Consider the following 18,477-nt stretch of genomic DNA (forward strand, 5'->3'; position numbering starts at 1 on the left):
TGTAATGCTGTTGCATAGGACTGGAGTTGGCTCCCAGCACTCAAGTAGGGTGGTTTTTGAGTGCTTGTAACTCAGTTCCTATGGACCCAATGCCCTCTTCTGGAACCCACGGGCACTGCAATCAAATGTGCACTTAAACTTAGACATTCCCATATATACATCACTAAAATAAAATTAAAGAAAAAATACATAGGTTAAAAGTCTAGTTTTACAACTGACTGTGTTTACTAGACTCTTCACCAGCAGTAGGAGTGACTCTTTTTTAATAACCTGATGGGCAAAAAGTAATCTTTTTAAATTATTTGTTCTTATTTACTAAGGATATGTAACGTATTTTAATAAGTTTACTGGTCATTAGGATTAGGTCGTGAGATGTACATCAGTGCTTTCCACACTTTTAGAATGATATGGCCTCAATTTATAAATGAGGTGACACTCACATAACAATTAATGAATTGTTTTAAACTAAACAATTCAGTGACTTCTGGTTATTCATAGTTTCAGAATCACACACCTAATTCCAAAACGGAACTGTGTACCCACTAAAGAACACCACCCTCTGCCCTGCCTGGCCTTCTTTCTCTGACGTGCTGGCCATCCTTTGGCTGCTGTGCATTTATCTCTTCTGGATATTTCACATAAATAGAATTGCCTGGTATGTGTGTGGCTTTTCCATCTGACATCTTTCACTTAACATAATATTATCAATGTTCATCAACATGGGGAGTATGTCTATCACTTTATTGTCAGTTTGAACAGCTAGTTGTAGATTATAGGTTTTAAATTATAGTCTTATCTGGATTTAATTTTCCTATATATGTCATCCTTCAGTGGGTTTGGGTCATGGAATTATCTGTTATGGAAAGGCTGGCTGGAGAGACAGCTCAGCTGGTGAAGGCACTTGCTGCTGATCCTGATGAGCTGAGTTCAATCCCTAGAACCCAAATGGTGCAAACCCACAACTGTTTCCCATCGATTGTCCTCTGACCTCCGCATGTCCACCATAGTATCTGTTTATATGAACTCACATAGACCTACATAAGTGAGTAGAAAAACCTTGTAGAGAATGTCCTGCTCAGATACACCTTTCTTTAATCTTTGGGTTATTCAGTTTTATGTTTACAACTGAATTTTTAACAATTGTAATTTTAGTATATTATGTCTCTTTTCTTCTAGAGTAGCCACAAACACAGCTATCTTTAAATAGTATTTTTCAATAAAATCAACTTGTATCTTCTGCATGTTGAGCCTGTGAACCATTTCTTTCTGATTTCTCTAGCATGTTCCATTGATCTCTCTGACTTCTTAGGCCAGCACCGCACTGTTTGATTACAAGGCTTCTGGAGTTTCTGTAGTTTCCTTTTCTGTTTACATCAACAATCTTAATAGTTTTACTATAGGTAAGAAAAATTATTTTTAAAAAACTTTTTGGATTTTATAACCAGCGAGTTTAAGAATTTATTCTAAAATAAGCAACTAGACAATATCCTCATACTTACGTTGCCAAATCTGTAAATTTTAATAACTTATTTGCAGAAAAAAAATGCTGATCACTATTTGTCCAGGCTTCTTCTTAGGGAAAAAATATGCAGAAAAATTCCTCCCTACCAAGTATTATAAAGGTTAGGAGTTTTTCATCTTTGGATGTTGTACCAGCATGTTAATCTGTGATTGTTAAAGAGAGCTCATTAGCTATTCCTTGCCAACCCTGTCACAGCTTACACAGAATACAGAGCCATTTCATTACTTTAATACCAATAAAAGAAACCTTTATTTACCCCAGTTTTTTTTTAAAAGAACCCTTTTACTTCATATAAACAATTTCCAATTTCTTTTCTTTTCTCTTCTCTTCTTTCTTCTCTCCTTCCTTCCTTCCTCCCTCCCTCTCCTTCTCTCTTTCCTTCCTTCCTTCCTTCTTTCCTTCCTTCTTTCCTTCCTTCCTTCCTTCCTTCCTTCCTTCCTTTATTTATTTATTTATTTATCTATTTCTTTTTTGGGTTTCTTCAGACATGGTTTCTTTGTGTAGCCCTGGCTGTCCTGGAACTCTGTAGATCAGGTTGGCCTCGAACTCAGAGATTTGTCTACCTCTACCTCCCTACTGCTGGGATTAAAAGCATATGCCACCATTGCCCAGCTACCCCTGATTTCTAAACTTGAGAAAAATCACAATATAGTATGTAATATATGGATATTACAATTCTATCTAAATACATCTTTTTGTTTTTGTTTTTGTTTTTCAAGACAGGGTTTCTCTGTGTAGCTTTGGTGCTTTAACTGGAAATCACTCTGTAGCCCAGGTTGGCCTCGAACTCACAGAGATCCTCCTGCCTCTGCCTCCCATGTGCTGGGATTATGGGCATGCACCACAACCACCCGGCCTAGATACATATTTAATTAACATTTATACACATGTTAAAATACCAACTTAGATTCATAATGTATAATTCTTTATAATTTGAAATTATATGCACACACACAAAAACAGCTTTTATTAGGATATTTGGACAACCTGGGATCAACAGGTTTCTGTACTTTCAAACTACTAATTGTCACAATGGAATATAAAGGTAACAAGGCCCTGATCCTTTCAGAAAAGACAATCCAATTTTTGTTGCTCTTTACCCAAGTTAATTTTCAACAGATTCATGATTGGCTTCCAATACTTAGTCTGTGGAGAATCTTCTCTCTTTCAGGACTGGCCAGTTGTTTTCTATACATTTCATACTGTGTAGTTTGAATTGTTCTTGGGGCCAGAGAGCCAATACAGAGCACAACTGGCAGATTCCAGTTGTTTTTGTGTATATTGGGCTTGCAGATCACGAAGCAGGACATTGGATATGTACACAATGCAAGCAACAATTGTTATATGTGACATTTGTAATTTAGACCTGCCCTATGTGGATATCAATGTGAATTTTTCCAAACAAGCCCTTGTTAAACTGAAACTGCAATAATCTGGGGGAGGATGGAAGGGGTACAGATCCCAAACAGATTGAAAAAGATAGAGATATCAGAATAGGAATAGTAAAGGCAGAGAGAATCAAGAGTTAAGCCAGGGGCCCAGGGAGGGTGCATCATGCAGGGTTTGTAGGTCAAAGTGAGGCTGCTTGACATGAACCTTGAACAGTGAAAAATGTGGGACAAAGGGACACCTTTGAAGTGCTAGGAATGGTTTGTTTATAGCTGTGAAGGAAGACCAGTGGATAGTAATACAGCTGATAGAGCTGAGATGGAGAGCGAGTCCATATGGACTAGAATATTAATTGTAGAGTTGGAGAAAAATGGGCTAGTACAACATTCAGTAAACAGAATTCACTGGACTTTGTCAGCAACTGATGACTGTGATGAGATGCCAGGAATATTTCCTAGCCTAGATTTGGCACATGCCACTAATCCTAGCAGGCAAGAGGCTGAGGAAGGATTATAAATTCAAGGCCAAAAACTGTTCTCTCTCTCTCTCTCTCTCTCTCTCTCTCTCTCTCTCTCTCTCTCTCTCTCTCTCTCTCGTGTGTGTTTGTACAATATGTCCTGGGTTTTTAATTTGGGCTTTAGGAAAATTATTTAAAATAACAAATGAGTCAAAAGGTCATGAAGATTATTTTGGTTCTTTCTTAATGGATGTAAAAGGCAAGGGGGAAATAAAGGACTGTGCTCTTTAAGAACTAAAGGCATAATGACACACTAAACATTTACTTTAACTAAAGAAGGCCACAGTTGTATAGAGCTTAATCGAGTATGATACACTATTGATAATAAAACTGGGGTCCTGCCCTCTATAAAAGTTAGACTAATTATTATATACTTGCACATTCACTCATATTATTTATTATTTTCTATTTAAAACCATTATTTTTATTGCAAAGGAGGCATAATTTTAGTCTCAGCCTATAAACCATACTATAACTTATCTATATTTGCTAAACCAGAGTCATTTTTGTCTCTTTAATAAGTGTAGTGATTTACATTGGCTAATGGCATAAACATGATAATTAGCATAATGGAGTTGTATTCTCAACCACTGCCTTATTATAACAATTTTAAATCTTGTTGTTTTTTTTTTCCTGGTGGAGCAAGGCTTATGATTATCCATGATTTTTTCTATGTATAACAAACAAAACCAAAGCAGAAATGTTTGCTTGCTTTATTTCTCCTCTACTTGATCTAGTCAGCAAAACTTTAGATTCTGTTGGGAAATGTCAGTCATGCTGGAGATGTGGTCCTTGTGCTTTTTTCTTCATCCTAAATTTATTTGGATTTTCCTCCTAGATTATTTGACGGACAGACCATGTGCCTAACATAACAAACATTATGAAATGCCTTGCACAACAAAGGAGACATGTGGTCATTTTTGCTGAGTAATTCATTCATGCATTTTCATCTCCACTGTGGTAGTGAGTTGCAGAGAAGAAGGTTCAAATTTGGAATGATTACAAGAAAAATCCTGCCTTGCTATACCAAGTGTGTGCACGTGCACTATAATTTATACGTAGTTACTTTTCTTATAATTAGAGCCAAATTAACTTCTCTTAAAACTCTTAAACAAATCTAACAGGACTTTGACATTTGGAGATTCAAAAAGTGCCTTAAGATTTTCCAAGATGCACTAGAGGTTTGGGAGGTGCTTGCTGTGAGCCCAGCCTCTCCTGACTATGCTGGTGAGCTGAGAAGACTAAGCAATTGGAGATCCTGAATACTCAAAAAAGAAAGCTTTCCTTAATATGTCAGGTCTTCATTATCTAGTTACAAGACAAGAAGGACTTCAGTCTTCCAGTAAAATCACATTCTAAAGCTTCAGTGTTACCAAGGTCTGGTCTAGGAGAAGTAAATGTCAAAATGCAATGTTTTAAATATGAAATTCAAGTTTTGATTTTGTTTAGAAGTCTTATGATTCTAACAGGCCAGAACCATTGATTAAGGGTCTTTGTCTGCAGTATGGACAGTTTGCACTTGAGCTGAAGTCAAATTTGTTTAGGTTCAGCTTAGACTTGTTCTCTTACTGCCTGTAAACCTTTCAAAATTCAAAGAAAATATCAAATTATATCTATTTTACTATACCTAAGTTAACTAGAAAATTTCATTCTAATACCTTGTTACTATCTAATATTAATAGTGTTATTACTTTGAAGAATTTGGTAAAGAAACAAATGTAAAAAGTAATTCTTTTCCCTTCTTAATTATCCTGAAGTAAATTATATTCCTTTTGTCTTTGACTAATGAAACTTGGGTCTTACAAAGGCTGGTAGCAAAGTTTGTTGCTACCTTGCAGTCTGGATGCTAATTGTATTAACATTTGTGACTTTTAAATGGCTTTGTAAACAAATCATGCAGGATTCCACACAGGATAAAAAAGATGGGTCTAGTTTCTCCATTCTGTTTGTTTTGAAGTTGCTTCATAAAAGGTCCATTCAATTGCTACCAACTGCACAAGTTGAGGTCATGCCAGTTGGAAAGAGCTTTGGAACTAACCTGTGCCTTACCAGTGAATGATGGTCATACCAGTAAAGAATGCTAGAGAGAGCCTGATGATTTGAATTCTGACGATGATGACTGGCACTGACTGTGCAGTCAGGGGACTGGGAAGGCAGCCTTCCACAAGGGCACTTTCTAGTACTTAGTTCAGCATTAATTTGAATCCACTCACCCACTTTGCTGAGAACTTACACATTGTTTGGCCTGTTTTGCTCTCTAAGGACAGCTCTGGGGCATTTTGATGGAGTGCTGCCAAGCATGTTAGCTTTCTCATCCACAGGTAGCTTGCCCTCTTCCTCCTTGAGAAGTCCTTTTCACAGGCTGATTCTGCTTGTTCTGCTTCTGCCCATCAGCTCCACTCCAGGCTCATTCTTCTGAAAGCATCCTTTTAATGATTCTAACTCCTAGGGCTGTTGCCCTGCGGGTGCTTTTCTTATCTAAGCTCTTATTTTGACAACAGATTTATTATCAATGTTGTGACATCTCTCCTTTGGCCCTCTAAAATCCTTATTTTGACTTACACATTTTTGGGTAAATTTCATGTGTGTTTGCTTTATACTTCCTTTCATATTATAAAACTCTTGAGACCTAAAACCCTAACCTTTTATGTCTGGATGCATGGGGTCTGTAAAAATATAGAATCTGTTCAGTTTTTATTGATTTAACTTTAATCATCCAAGAAATTTTCATAAATTTTTGTGCTTGGAAATGTATTTGATTTTTTTAACAAAATAAGTTTACTTTTCATAAAAAAGATGGCATGTGGTATAGACAAAGGAATGCTCCAAAGCTATTTTCTACAATTGATCTTTATAGTAGACTGGAGGTAAGTAACATCCAGAAATTAATATTCTGTGCTTGAGTATATTTCTCATTTCTGTTAGGCTTCCTCTGTGTTGTTATAATAAAATACCTGGGTATTTTTTCTTTCATTTCTCATGGCTCTAGAGGCTTATAAATCCATATTAGATGTGTCACATCTTCTGAGCTTTGTAACTGTACCATGAGAAGCAAGCAGGAAGGTATCATATGCTGAGAGAACAGGATCATCTAACCTCATTCTCCCGCTTGTTAAGCCTCTTCTACCATCGCAGGGCCCCAGCCTCATGTCCTCTTCTAATGACCTCTTTGGGATGAAAACACACTGGAGTTTCAGTTTGAAGACCGAGTTTCTAAAACAAGGGGATACTTCCATTCAGAAAAGCGTGATTGTGATTTTTGTGAATCAGGCACTCAAATAGTGGAAGGAACTGAAATGTAAGTGCATGCACTGAGTTAGATTCTAGAGTTAATACTAGAATGTGTAAACTGAAACACTACTCAGTAACAAAGCTGGGGCCAACTTTTTTGTCTGCCTGTTGCTAGGCTCGTTTGTATGTTATTTCACACTTAACCATTCAGCATTGCTACATATAGAAAACCAGAGTAGTTAAAGGTATAAATGGGTTATGTTAGCTATGTGAAATGACTAGGCAAATTATTTATCATTTAATTGATTTTGAGATGGGTCATAGAGCCCAAGCTGGCATTGAATTCCCCATGGAGGACAAGGTTGGCCCTGAAACTTGTTCTTCCTGTCTCGGTCTCCCACGTAATGCGGCTAGAGTCACGCACCACTATACCTGACCTACTGTTTGTATTTAAGGAGCCAAAACATCCAAGAACACATAATTTATGTATCACTTTTCAGACATTCATGTCGTTTTAGAAGTGGAGGGAAAGATCACAAGTTCTCAATCCTACATAAAGTACTGTAGACAACTAAGGAATACTGAGATCAGGAGAAGCAGTCATCCCCAGGGAAGAGCATACCAATAGATTATCCAATACCAAATAATCAGTACTGAAAACATACATATAAGTAGTAGTATACAGACTGAGCAGGTTGTATCTAGGAATATCTATCTATCTATCTATCTATCTATCTATCTAAATGTATATACATATATTTAAATGCATGTAAAAACAATTAATGAGTGGAAAGGCCATTAATTTTACCAAGAGCAAGGAGGGCTATGGAAAGAGGAAATGACGGAGTTGAATTATAATCTCAAAAATAAATAAGAAAATCTTAAAAAAAAAAAAGACTGCAAATTCAGTTAACAACTGGGCTTTTGCATTTCTTTCTCTCAGTGTTCCCCATCATTTTGCTCTGCTGCAGTTTCTGGCACGACACGACAAGCCATACTCTTATCAGTTAGTGTTGCAAAGGTACACATCCTGTTTTGTGTACTCAGATCACTAACAGTTCATATTTTATACTGTTAAAAATGAAGCCCTGTACGTCTTCATAATCCTCCTCTTTTCAATAAAACATCGCAGCTGTAATTTAAACATAGTTTTCATGTTGAGTACCCTTTAAAAGCCAGAAGTTCATACATAGTTTCAAGCTAGAAGTTTTCAAATGTCTAGTAAACTGCTTAGTTGTGTTCTTCAAAATGAATTCTTGGGCATAGAGGTCAAGCTGTGCGTTCTCGTTGGTGTGTACGTGTGTGAGGTAAGAGGACTTTCTATTTTTTTTTACTCTTGCAACTCTTACTCACAGAATAGTTCAGGGCACATAATGAATGTCCACAGACGTCCTTGGAATGAATGGGTGAACCATCAGTGTGCATATAGCTTATCAATAACATTTCTATGCATGCATTCTATCCCTCTCCTGTCTACAAAAATTACTTTTAAAACCAGTAGCTAAATTAATATGAACTGAAAGTGTTTCAATAGGAAAAGAGTATTTCAAATAAGTATGTAATATAAAATCTCTTTTTTTTGGTATGTGTGTTTTATCTGCATGAATGTTCATACACCATATGCATATAGTGCCTGGAGAGGCCAGAGTGTGGCGCGTGGGATCAAATCCTCTGGGACTGTAGTTACAAGTAGTTGTAAGATGTGATGTGGGTGCTGGGAATTGAACCAAGTTCCTCTTGAAAAGCAACCAGTGCTCTTAACTGCTGAGCCATCGCTTCAGCCCTATAAACTCTTATTTAATACATTGAACATATGCACATGTAAGTGCTATATGCACATATGTATAGCATGTTTGTTTCACTAGTTATGTTTCGTTGTATTAACAGTAATCCTAATTTGTTGCTGCTCTCTGATAGTTTTCCATTTGACAGGCTGCTGAAGAGTAGCACGGTGTTAAATTGCTTTAAATATTATTACTTCTCTTCAAACAAGGGTTGACTGCAATTGAAAAAACAGGCTTTAGGATGGTGGATGGCATGAGTATTGGGACAAAATGCCTTCTTTTAATTTTGGAGGCAAGAAGTAGTGGAATGCTGAGACTGACCAGAAAGAAGCTGAAATGTTTAAGCAATGACATTGCGGCCCTAAACAAGTCTAGAGCAAAGGCCCCAGGTGCGTTCTTGTTGGTTACCATGGCTGGTAATCGTGTGACTAGAAATATTCAATGTGATCTAGGTGAAAACAAAGAATCACATATGATGTCTAGTAAAGTACTTAAAACTTCTTTTTATTTATTTATTTACTTATTTATCTTTCTTTCTTTCTTTCTTTCTTTCTTTTCTTTTTTTTTTTTTTTTGATGAAAATGAACCTAGTAGGACCCTGTGCTATGTCTGAGCTAGGTATACCACTGGACCACATCCCTTTGTAAGGTACATGTGCACTGTGGAGAGAGAGTAAGCAGTTCTGGTCCAGGCACACAATGCACACTAAGCAGCTGGCCTGGCCAGGGAGCCAGGGGCTTTGTCTTCCTGTCTCACACTGTCCTTACCTGGAGGGGCCAGGTGGGCAGAACTGCGCTTTTCAGTTTTGCTGCCTAGAGACAGATGCAGAAAGAACCTAGGCTGTGATGGAGGCAGGATGTCTACACACAGATACCTTTGGCTAATTAGTCAAATGGCAAAGACATTTATGAAAAACAAGATAGACACATAATTCTCTGTCACAAATGTTAAATATTTCAATATTAACTCATCTTAAAATTCTTTTAGTGTAATTCTCATGTTTGTAGAAATGATTAACATTATGTTTGAAACATTGCTTTTCTACCACTGAGCTAACATCCCTTTTATCATCTGTCTTTGAATAATACTGTGTTACGTATCTGGCCTAGACCATTTTATACAGAAAAAAGCTAAATTAGTATAAGAACAGTTTAGTTCATAAAAGACATGATAACTGTGAAAACAGATACGATTAAAACAGTGTGTGCTGTTTGAATGAATGAATTAGGAGTCATCATGGGCAGTTCAGTCAATCTTCCCATCACACAGAATAGTTTAAGAGGCAGACAGGACTCTAGAGTGCAGTTAAACAGTGAGGAAATAATATGGAAATAGTGAGTTGATGGTACATCAAATGATATCCTTTCATCTAGAACACCAGGTCTAATTTCAGTTAGTACACCTTAAAACATGTGGAGCAGACAGGGAGATATCAGGAGAATGAAGCAAAGGAATCGTTGGAGATGAATTCACAGAAAGAGAAATGATTTCCAAAAAATAAATTTTGATAAGTGGAAAGTCACTTTCACCCAAGACATTACATGAATGGGAATGTTGGTAATTGAGTTATTGATGTTTCTATGATCATATTAGTTGATAAGTGGAAGAATACACTTTAAAGCTATAATCTGCGTTTGCTGGTGGGAAAGGCCTGAACACGGGTCTGGGGATGGGGAGCCATGCTGTGGGCAGCTGCTCTTGTTCTTTACCCAGCTAGTTACAAGGCTAGTTCCTAAATAACAGTTCACATTTGTTGTGACTTGACACTCTTATCTGGTGGCACAAAGTATAAAATAAGGTTCTTCTTCTCTTCCTCTAGTTATCAAACCAACAGCTTTCCCAGTATGAAAGAAAGGAGTCTGTATTTAGAAATTACAGAGTACAGGAAAAACTCTCTAGCAAGGATACTTTTGTGTGTTACCTAGAAATAATGGCCACAGCTCACAAGTGTAAAGCCTGGGGCTTCCTCCAAGACAAGAAATGAAATGATTTAATTTGCCTCTCATATAGTTGTCATTTTATAACACGTTGGATTTATGTAGTCTAGCTTGACATATAAATTTTATCTCATTTATCCTCATGTGCTTCTTAAAATGATTAACATTGTCTTCATTTCACAAATGAAGACACAGAGTTGCCTGGAAAACTAAAAAGGAAACAGGACGCCATAGTAGGACTTTTCCCGAGAGCACAGTTGCAGTCTTCAGAGGTGACAACAAGCTGGACTGGACTCGGGACAGTCGCATGGAAACTGGTCATTCTTTCCCTTTGCTTATTCTCTGCTTTTCAAGCTGGACAAGGTTAGTTCTGTAAATCTAGCATTAATTTGAACTTCCTTATGAAATCTGAGGTCATTCCTAGGAACTGAACTTGGTATGTAATTTGCTTATGCTTGATTTTGCTAGACCAGGGCGAGTTATATTCCGTTTCCAGCTGTAACCAATTCAGTTATTAATACTATTCACCTTCAACTGTCTGTATCCCTTTTCTTCTAAAAGTTTCTGTGATTTTCTTCCCTTCTCACACATTGTCATCTGTCAGATTCAACGATGCTCTTGTTTCACTTCCAAAAAGAATGAGTGAGAACCAAGGTTTGAGATGTTCGGAAGCACCATGCTTTCTGGACAGAGGCGCTAGAGAGACAACTTCCAGGACACATTAGTACTGAACACAGAGATTCCCAGATGAAAGAGGGATAGAAACAAAGTGGGAATAGAGGGTTCTACTAAAAGGGAGGACGGAAACCTTTTAGAGCTCTGAGTAGAAAATTCTTTCCTGTTTCATGAAATGCCTTTGAAAGGGTTTAAGGCCTTGATTTCATGCCTAGGACATGGAGCCAAGCTAAGGAAATTCAGCTTGTTGCTATTCTGCTTTTGCTCAATGTGGTGGCTTTTTTCCTATCCACAACTAGTGACTATAATGTTTGGAAAGATGGATAAAAGTGTGTGTGTGTGTGTGTGTGTGTGTGTGTGTGTGTGTGTGTGTGTGTGTGTTTTCTGAGAGAATGCTTTTCTTTCAATGATTCCGAGTCTGTCAGAGATCTTTAGACTGAGGGGTACTAGACAGAAGAGTCCTTTTAAATCCTTCTTATGCCAACATTTGAAAGAGCATTTTGTTCATAATGCTTACATTTTTTTCAAGGGAGCCATTTAATTCATTACGGAGTAGTATGAAGCTGTTGAGAGAGATATAGCAGCTTGATTCATTTGAAATCACAGGACAAATAGACTTTAAAAAGCAAATGCATCCATTTTGACACTAATTATGTGTCTTTTGCACATACAGCATCTCATGTCACAAATTGCTCTCATTTGCTTCTTGCGGCAGAATGTCTCTGAAATGAGATGAGTGGAAAATTCCTTAACAGGTGGCTGTGGGACAGGTCAGGGATTGTGAGGACGTCAGTAGGGAAGGAGCGGGTTGGGGCAGACAAAGTGAAGGTATCTTAAATGTCACCGGAGTTCACAGTGTCCCATTGTCTGATGACTGAGCCATGCAACAAAGGGGAAGATATGCTTTTCAAGTAGCGTACATCCTCCTTTCTGTTATAACTACAGCAGCAAGTAACAAGGAAGGCTCACTGGTTGTTTTATTTGCACATAGATTTTTATCTTTGAACCTTTAACCTATGAGTGTATTACCATTTTGCTGACAAGGAAGCCAAAGAGATTCAAGAATTAGTCTGGACTATAACTAATCTGAGAGATTGAAGTCCAAGGATTGAATTCTGAGGCTCTGGAGGCCTTTCCTACCATATTTTTTACTAGGATCCTTGGTGGTTTTTTTTTTTCACACTCTCTCTTTCGCTTGCCACCTCTGAGTTCTGTAGACTGCTTTACCAGAAGCAAAAAAGTTTCCTGGATTCAGCAGGATCAACCTGAGCTTGTCATGATGCAGTCCAGCATTGGGTCTCCTTAGCACAGAGGAAAGCTTTATAAATGCTGGCAGAGTTTCTCAACTCTTTATGAAACAGTTGAGATGGAGTTAAAAATCATCTGAGAGAACTGAGGAATGTACACTCATCTCCCTTGGATAGGAACAAACCCAAAAGCATTTGCTGCATAGCATGAGATGGACGAAGCTTATAGTGTTGAGCTGGAGCCTGTTGCCTGAGAATGGACAAGATGAGCCTCGCTTTTCTGTAACTAATCCTGTAATTCTGTCACAGCCTAGTTGATGCCAATCAGTGTTCCTGGGGTCCTTGCTATAAAGCAACCTTTGCAAATGAGTAGTCAAAAGGCTTGGAATGAGGGATAAAACCAGAGAATAAAAAATGAATAGGTAATTCAACACTTAATTTCTTTTAATTTTGAGAGTCTTACATATGTGCTGCTGCTAATAATGGGTAGAATGTTGATGGTGGGGGAAGAGTTTTAAACTGTAAATTTATTTTCACCTGAGCTGCAGAATTCAAACCTGGCATGCCTTACACGTAATGCAGTTTGACAGTTCATTTGAAATAAATGTGCCGATAACCCTTAAAAGTGGCAATAAAATACTCTTTGCTCTACTGTATAGATGATTAATACCACTAAAGTAATTAAATTCCATTAGGCTGAGGTTCACATACCCAAGGAATTGGTGCCAGGATTTAGCCGTTCTCTAGTGAGGACGAAAGACTAATGCCTTTTAAAGCCATGTTTCCCCAGGAAAATCCCAGGGAAGTCTATATTAACTTAGGACATCTGCTTGTTGTGATTGTTCGAGGTATTGATGCATTGGATCATTAGCAGGGTAGCGTGAACTAGTGTTTTCCTGTTGACAAGGATCTCTCACCAGGAGCTGCTAGCTTTCTGCAAGGGGAGAGAGAAAGCAAAGCAGGGCAGCCAAGTTGAGTCCCGAGAATGGCTTTGACTTACACAATTATTGCTAACTGTACAGTCTCTGATGGTAGGAAACAGCATTTTGCCCCCAGCCATTTTTCCTAAGATCAAAGCCAAAACTCTGTCTCCTGCTGTTTTGTAGCTGTAGATTCTTAAAGACTGGCATTATTGTCCTCGGTGAACAGTTTGCCCCCTTTCAGATGGCTGCAGTAATGACCCACGGGGGAGGCAGTGGTTAGGCTGTGCTGACAATGTGACCAGGTGCTGCAGCATAAGCGTTTCATTAAATATTGAAGAAATGGTTTTCAGTTACAGTGGCAAAAAGGGAATTTGGTCTATGTCCAAATATGTGGCTATTTTTTTTCTTCAACCTCTTCTAATCACATTAATTTTTTTTGTATGACCTTTCTGGTCGTAATTAGCTGCTGTGCTGAAAAGCATCCTGGGTAATATATCTAAGGTAATTCTGCATTCCACTTTACATGCTGGTAATCATTCTTAATGTATGAAAGATTTATTTACCATTTTTTATCTTAAACTATGTAAATGATGAAAAATTCTTATGATTATTTCAATTTTTTAGAGGTATCAATGAAAAAAAAGCCTGAATTCCCAATAGAAAGACAGTTAGTTTGCAGAGCCAACAGAAAGCAAGGACATTTAAGAGTTAGGTTTTTGTTGTGTTAGGAGCCATTTTGTACCTTCAACATTCTTGTTTCCATTTGGAAACTCTTAGACCTGTATGTATAATTTGTGAAATTAAATTCACAATAGAAGAACTACAGTAGTTTTTCAAAGGATGCATTTTTTACTTTTTTATCGGAGGGATCTCCACCAGTTAACTGTGTGTGCTGGACACCAGCTTCCTGACTGGCCTGTGTGTCCTGTGTGTCCTGTGACAGGCTTCCATGTGACTTCCAAAGTCCTCCCCAAGAGCACCGGAGTTCCCACAGGAAACACTATAAATTACACAGCATCACACAGGCTTTAAGTGTTTTGAGGCACTCTGGAAGCTGTGGGAGGCCAGGAAAGGTGAACCACCACCAAAGTACACAGTAAAAGTGAGCAGAACACAAACTCCATTTAGAAAAGTTAAATCATTTTCCCTTTGTTTATCTCCACTCTGTAAATCCAACTTATTGTTAAATAAGTATTTGAAACATGCCAAATTTCCTCAAAATTGAATGGAGTTTCTTCAGGGGAGGTCTGGCCTTAGACCTCCATATTTACACTTTCCATCACTCAGAACATTCTGGCATGGCTCTACTAAGTAGGGACTTGATTTGTTACACCAGTGTCATCAGTCACTAGCAGGTGAGTGTGACATTTCAGATGTACCAAAGTCACCCATAAGATCATCAGGTCTATAGATAATAAAACCTATGAGAATAAAAATTTACCATCAAATCTCCTTTCTTGTTTTGTTTGTAGTTGGGAAAGAGAATGAAAATGTCATTATAGCTGGCCACGTTAGTGTCTCCTTCACTCTCTTTGTAATTTTCTCTTCTTCCTCAAATTCATGGCTGTTCTAGGGACTATCTCAAAGGAAAACAAAATACATACTAAAAGGTCTTACAGAGTGTGGTGGCATTGGCCTATAATTCAAGTACTGGTAGGTTAAGGCAGGATGATAGCAAATTCTAGAAGGTTTTGGCTCTTTGACAATACTTTCCAGAATAAATAAATAAACAAATATATTAAATAAACAAATACACATAAACAAATAAATACATAAGTAAAATCACAAAACAAAAAATTATTCACTGCAAATTTTAACTAAGGTGAAACAGTTTAAAAAGTAGTGTCATAACTATACAAGTTCTTCACTCTTTACTTTTGGCTATGCTACTCAAAACATTGTAAGAAGGGACTTAACTTTTCTTTGTTGATAATTGCCAAAAATATTGTTTTAATGGACTCTAAGGTTGATGTAGATAGAAGAAAATAATAAAAAAGAGAGAGAGATGTATCTAGTAAAGTAAATACTGTGTCAAACCTTTGTAAACTATTCAATTCTTGGGTGATAATGTTACTACCTAGCTGACACTTTTAACTTGAGCTGTCCATACTCCTGGGACCTTTTCCAGGAAGGGTGACAGCCAGGGAAAACTCTTGTGCTATGCGGTGAAGAAGGAAAATGTTGGGGAGTGCCTGGTGCTGATGCCGTTGCTCACAGCAAACGTGGAAAAACTAGTTCTCCAAAAAATGTTCATGATGTTTTCTTGTTTTATGATAATAGGAATATTCAGTTTTGACAAACTTACCTCCCACTTCTTTCCAACAACTTTCTCACACATTGTGAATGATTACCCATTATTTAGCTATATTTTGGGTCTTCTTTGAAATACATAAGCATTAAAGATAGATTAACATGGGAAAATATGTCCAAGACTCTCCTGGCAAGAATCATGTGATGAAACAGAAATCGGTTTTGAAGGCTAGAGGAAGGATTGAGGTACATTAGGGTAGAAAAGTGGGTAGGGGATAGTTGGCTAGGGGTTAGAGAGTTAGAAGAAACAGGAAGTTAGTTACTGAATGATCTCTCCACAGTAACATGTTTTCATAATAATAATGAAATAATAACAGCATAGTAAAAGCTTTCTTTTTATTTTAAATATTTTCATGATTTAAATGAGATTTGGAGTGTTGGGGAAATGGCTCAATGGTTAAGCATGTTTATTGCTCTTGCAGAGGACCAGACTTTAGCTCCCAGCACCATATCAGGCCACTCCCAGCTGCCTGTATTGCCAGCTTTAGGGGGTCTGATGTCCTCTTTTGGCCTCTGCAGGCACTCACATTCACACACACATACACCAGACACACATGAAAAAATTCATTGATTTATAAATAAATAAGTAAACAAGATTCTTGATTTTTACATTTTTCTGTAGGTTTCCTTATTTTGAGACATGTGGCTTTAAAGACTAAAATTATTTCTATCAGGACAAATCTCTGTATTTCCAGTTGGATAATTCTAGATGGTAAGGTTCAAAAGAAACTCTGAAACTCTAGACCAATGGCTATCTATTGTGCCTATTAGCACCACAAATCCTACTGGTCTCCAGGTTCCCTCAGGACCTTTGACTCCTCTCGCCTCCCCCGACTCTAAACTGCTTCAGTTCATGGTCTTCCCTTTCCCCAGCTTCCCTTTCCTATATAGTTCTGCCATGTAGACCATAAACTCTCTTGCCACCCCCTTCCTACCTTGGTCTCCACCTCTCTCTCCTCTCATGGCCCTGTCCACTCTGCTGGCCATGTTTAGTGTACTAGCTTCTTTCTTTGATCCAGATTCTTCCAGATGCCTCTGGCTATACTCTCACTCATATCTACAATAAAAATCTTCCCCTCAACTATACCTTGGATTGGCCATGTCCTCACTTTATATGTTTATACCGTGAAGTCATTTAATATTGTAAATTAACCATTTAGTAAGTAACAATAGACATGTTTTTTTAAGGAACTATTTTGGGTAACATACATGAAGCCTGATCTTCTACTTTTGAATTACAGTGTCTTGGAGTGCCTTCTGTATCTTCTAGAGTTTACAGTTTATTGCTGTGTCTTTAGACCTTCAGAATCTGCCAAAGCATTCTTGTGCATATGTGAAATGCCAATGCTATTCCCACTTCATGGAATCTACATTAATTTTTTTACTAAAACTGTTTCCATTTTAGCTTTTCCTCTAGGACTGATCCATGTGGAGACTTAACTTTTACTTTTCTTTAGGCTTTTGGACTGTGTGACATTGCCTGTAGATAGAATTTGATCAGCACAAGGTCATGGCATGGCATGTTTAAGAAAAACTTTCAAAGCCTTGATTAAAGAATGAGAAATCCAAAGGCTCCAGTGAGGTGGTGGTGGGAGATAGAGGCATGAGCAGGAAAATATGGTCATCTATGGAGTTGAGCTGTACAAGAACACAGAAAGCAGGTGGGCAGTGGAAGCAAGAGTTTATTAGTTATTGTCACTAAAAGGAATACGTTCTTCTATGCTTTGAGGGATGGATGGAAGAAACCCTCCAGCAAAGGCTCATTTCCCAATAGGAAGCCAGGAGTTAATGGCAACCATGGCAGCGACACCTTGTTCCTGGAGAGTTGTGATTTCACATTAAGGAGTGATGGGGATACTGGAATTCTGGGGTGTGAGCTGTCTACAATTAGCCTGGCAAGCAATCTAGAGCTTCCTCTCTTAGTTCTGGCATCTTACTGGGCCATTTTAATCAAAGTCAGTGCAGGAACTAAGGAGAAACCCTTGATATCTTTAAGCCCCAAGCACTGTTTCCAGTGCTCCATTCACATGAACCATCTGACTTAATGCTCTCCCAACAGAGAGCTCTGGGAAGTGGAGCCTGGCATTTATAAATGAATTATCCAAGTTAGAATTCCTCTTTATTCCCCCTAAAGCTTGGCTGCCAGTAGGATTTTCAGTTATATTGAAAAAGAAGCTCCCAGAGGCCAAGCTACCTGATGGATACTCAGATCTAATCTGGGACTCTGAATTGTAACATGGTTGTTAATCTCATCACTCAACATTTTTGTAATTTAAATACTTTTTTTTTGAGTGTGAAAAAAGAACATTTGAGAATGTAGGGTGCTAACTAAAAATTCTGAGGCAGAAGTCTATGAAAAGATTGGATCTTACCAAGACAACTACAAATTCTGGGCACATCTAAAATACTAATGTGGGGGCTGGACACAGGATTCAGCAGTTAAGAACTCTTACTGTTCTATCACTAGGAACAGACTTTGAAATCCAGCACTATGTTGGGAGAATCAGAAACATCTCTAACTCCAGCTTCAAGGGATCTGACACCCTCTTCTGGCCTCCACAGGCACTGCACACACACACACACACACACACACACACACACACACACACACACACACCCCGCATAGTCACACAGACATACACACTCAGAAGTAAATAATAGTAAAAAGTATTTAGACTGCAGTGTTATATTTGTCTGTTGCTGAGACCTGTAACTGAGAATCTAATATAGACAGGAGAGGAAAAAGAGAAGGAGCTGTTTTCTAAGAGTCAAATGCTGCTCTTCAACTACAAGGGAAATTTTAATGAAAATACAAATGGTAGAGTTTATTCACATTGTTCAAAATGATGAGAGCCTGTCTTATGGGATCTTGTTACAAGGGAGTTGCTTAATTCCCCCTTTATATCATTGCATTTTAGGATGGAAATTGTACATTGTAGTTG

Source organism: Onychomys torridus, chromosome 10 (genome assembly GCF_903995425.1).
Source record: "Onychomys torridus chromosome 10, mOncTor1.1, whole genome shotgun sequence".
Classification (NCBI taxonomy): domain Eukaryota; kingdom Metazoa; phylum Chordata; class Mammalia; order Rodentia; family Cricetidae; genus Onychomys; species Onychomys torridus.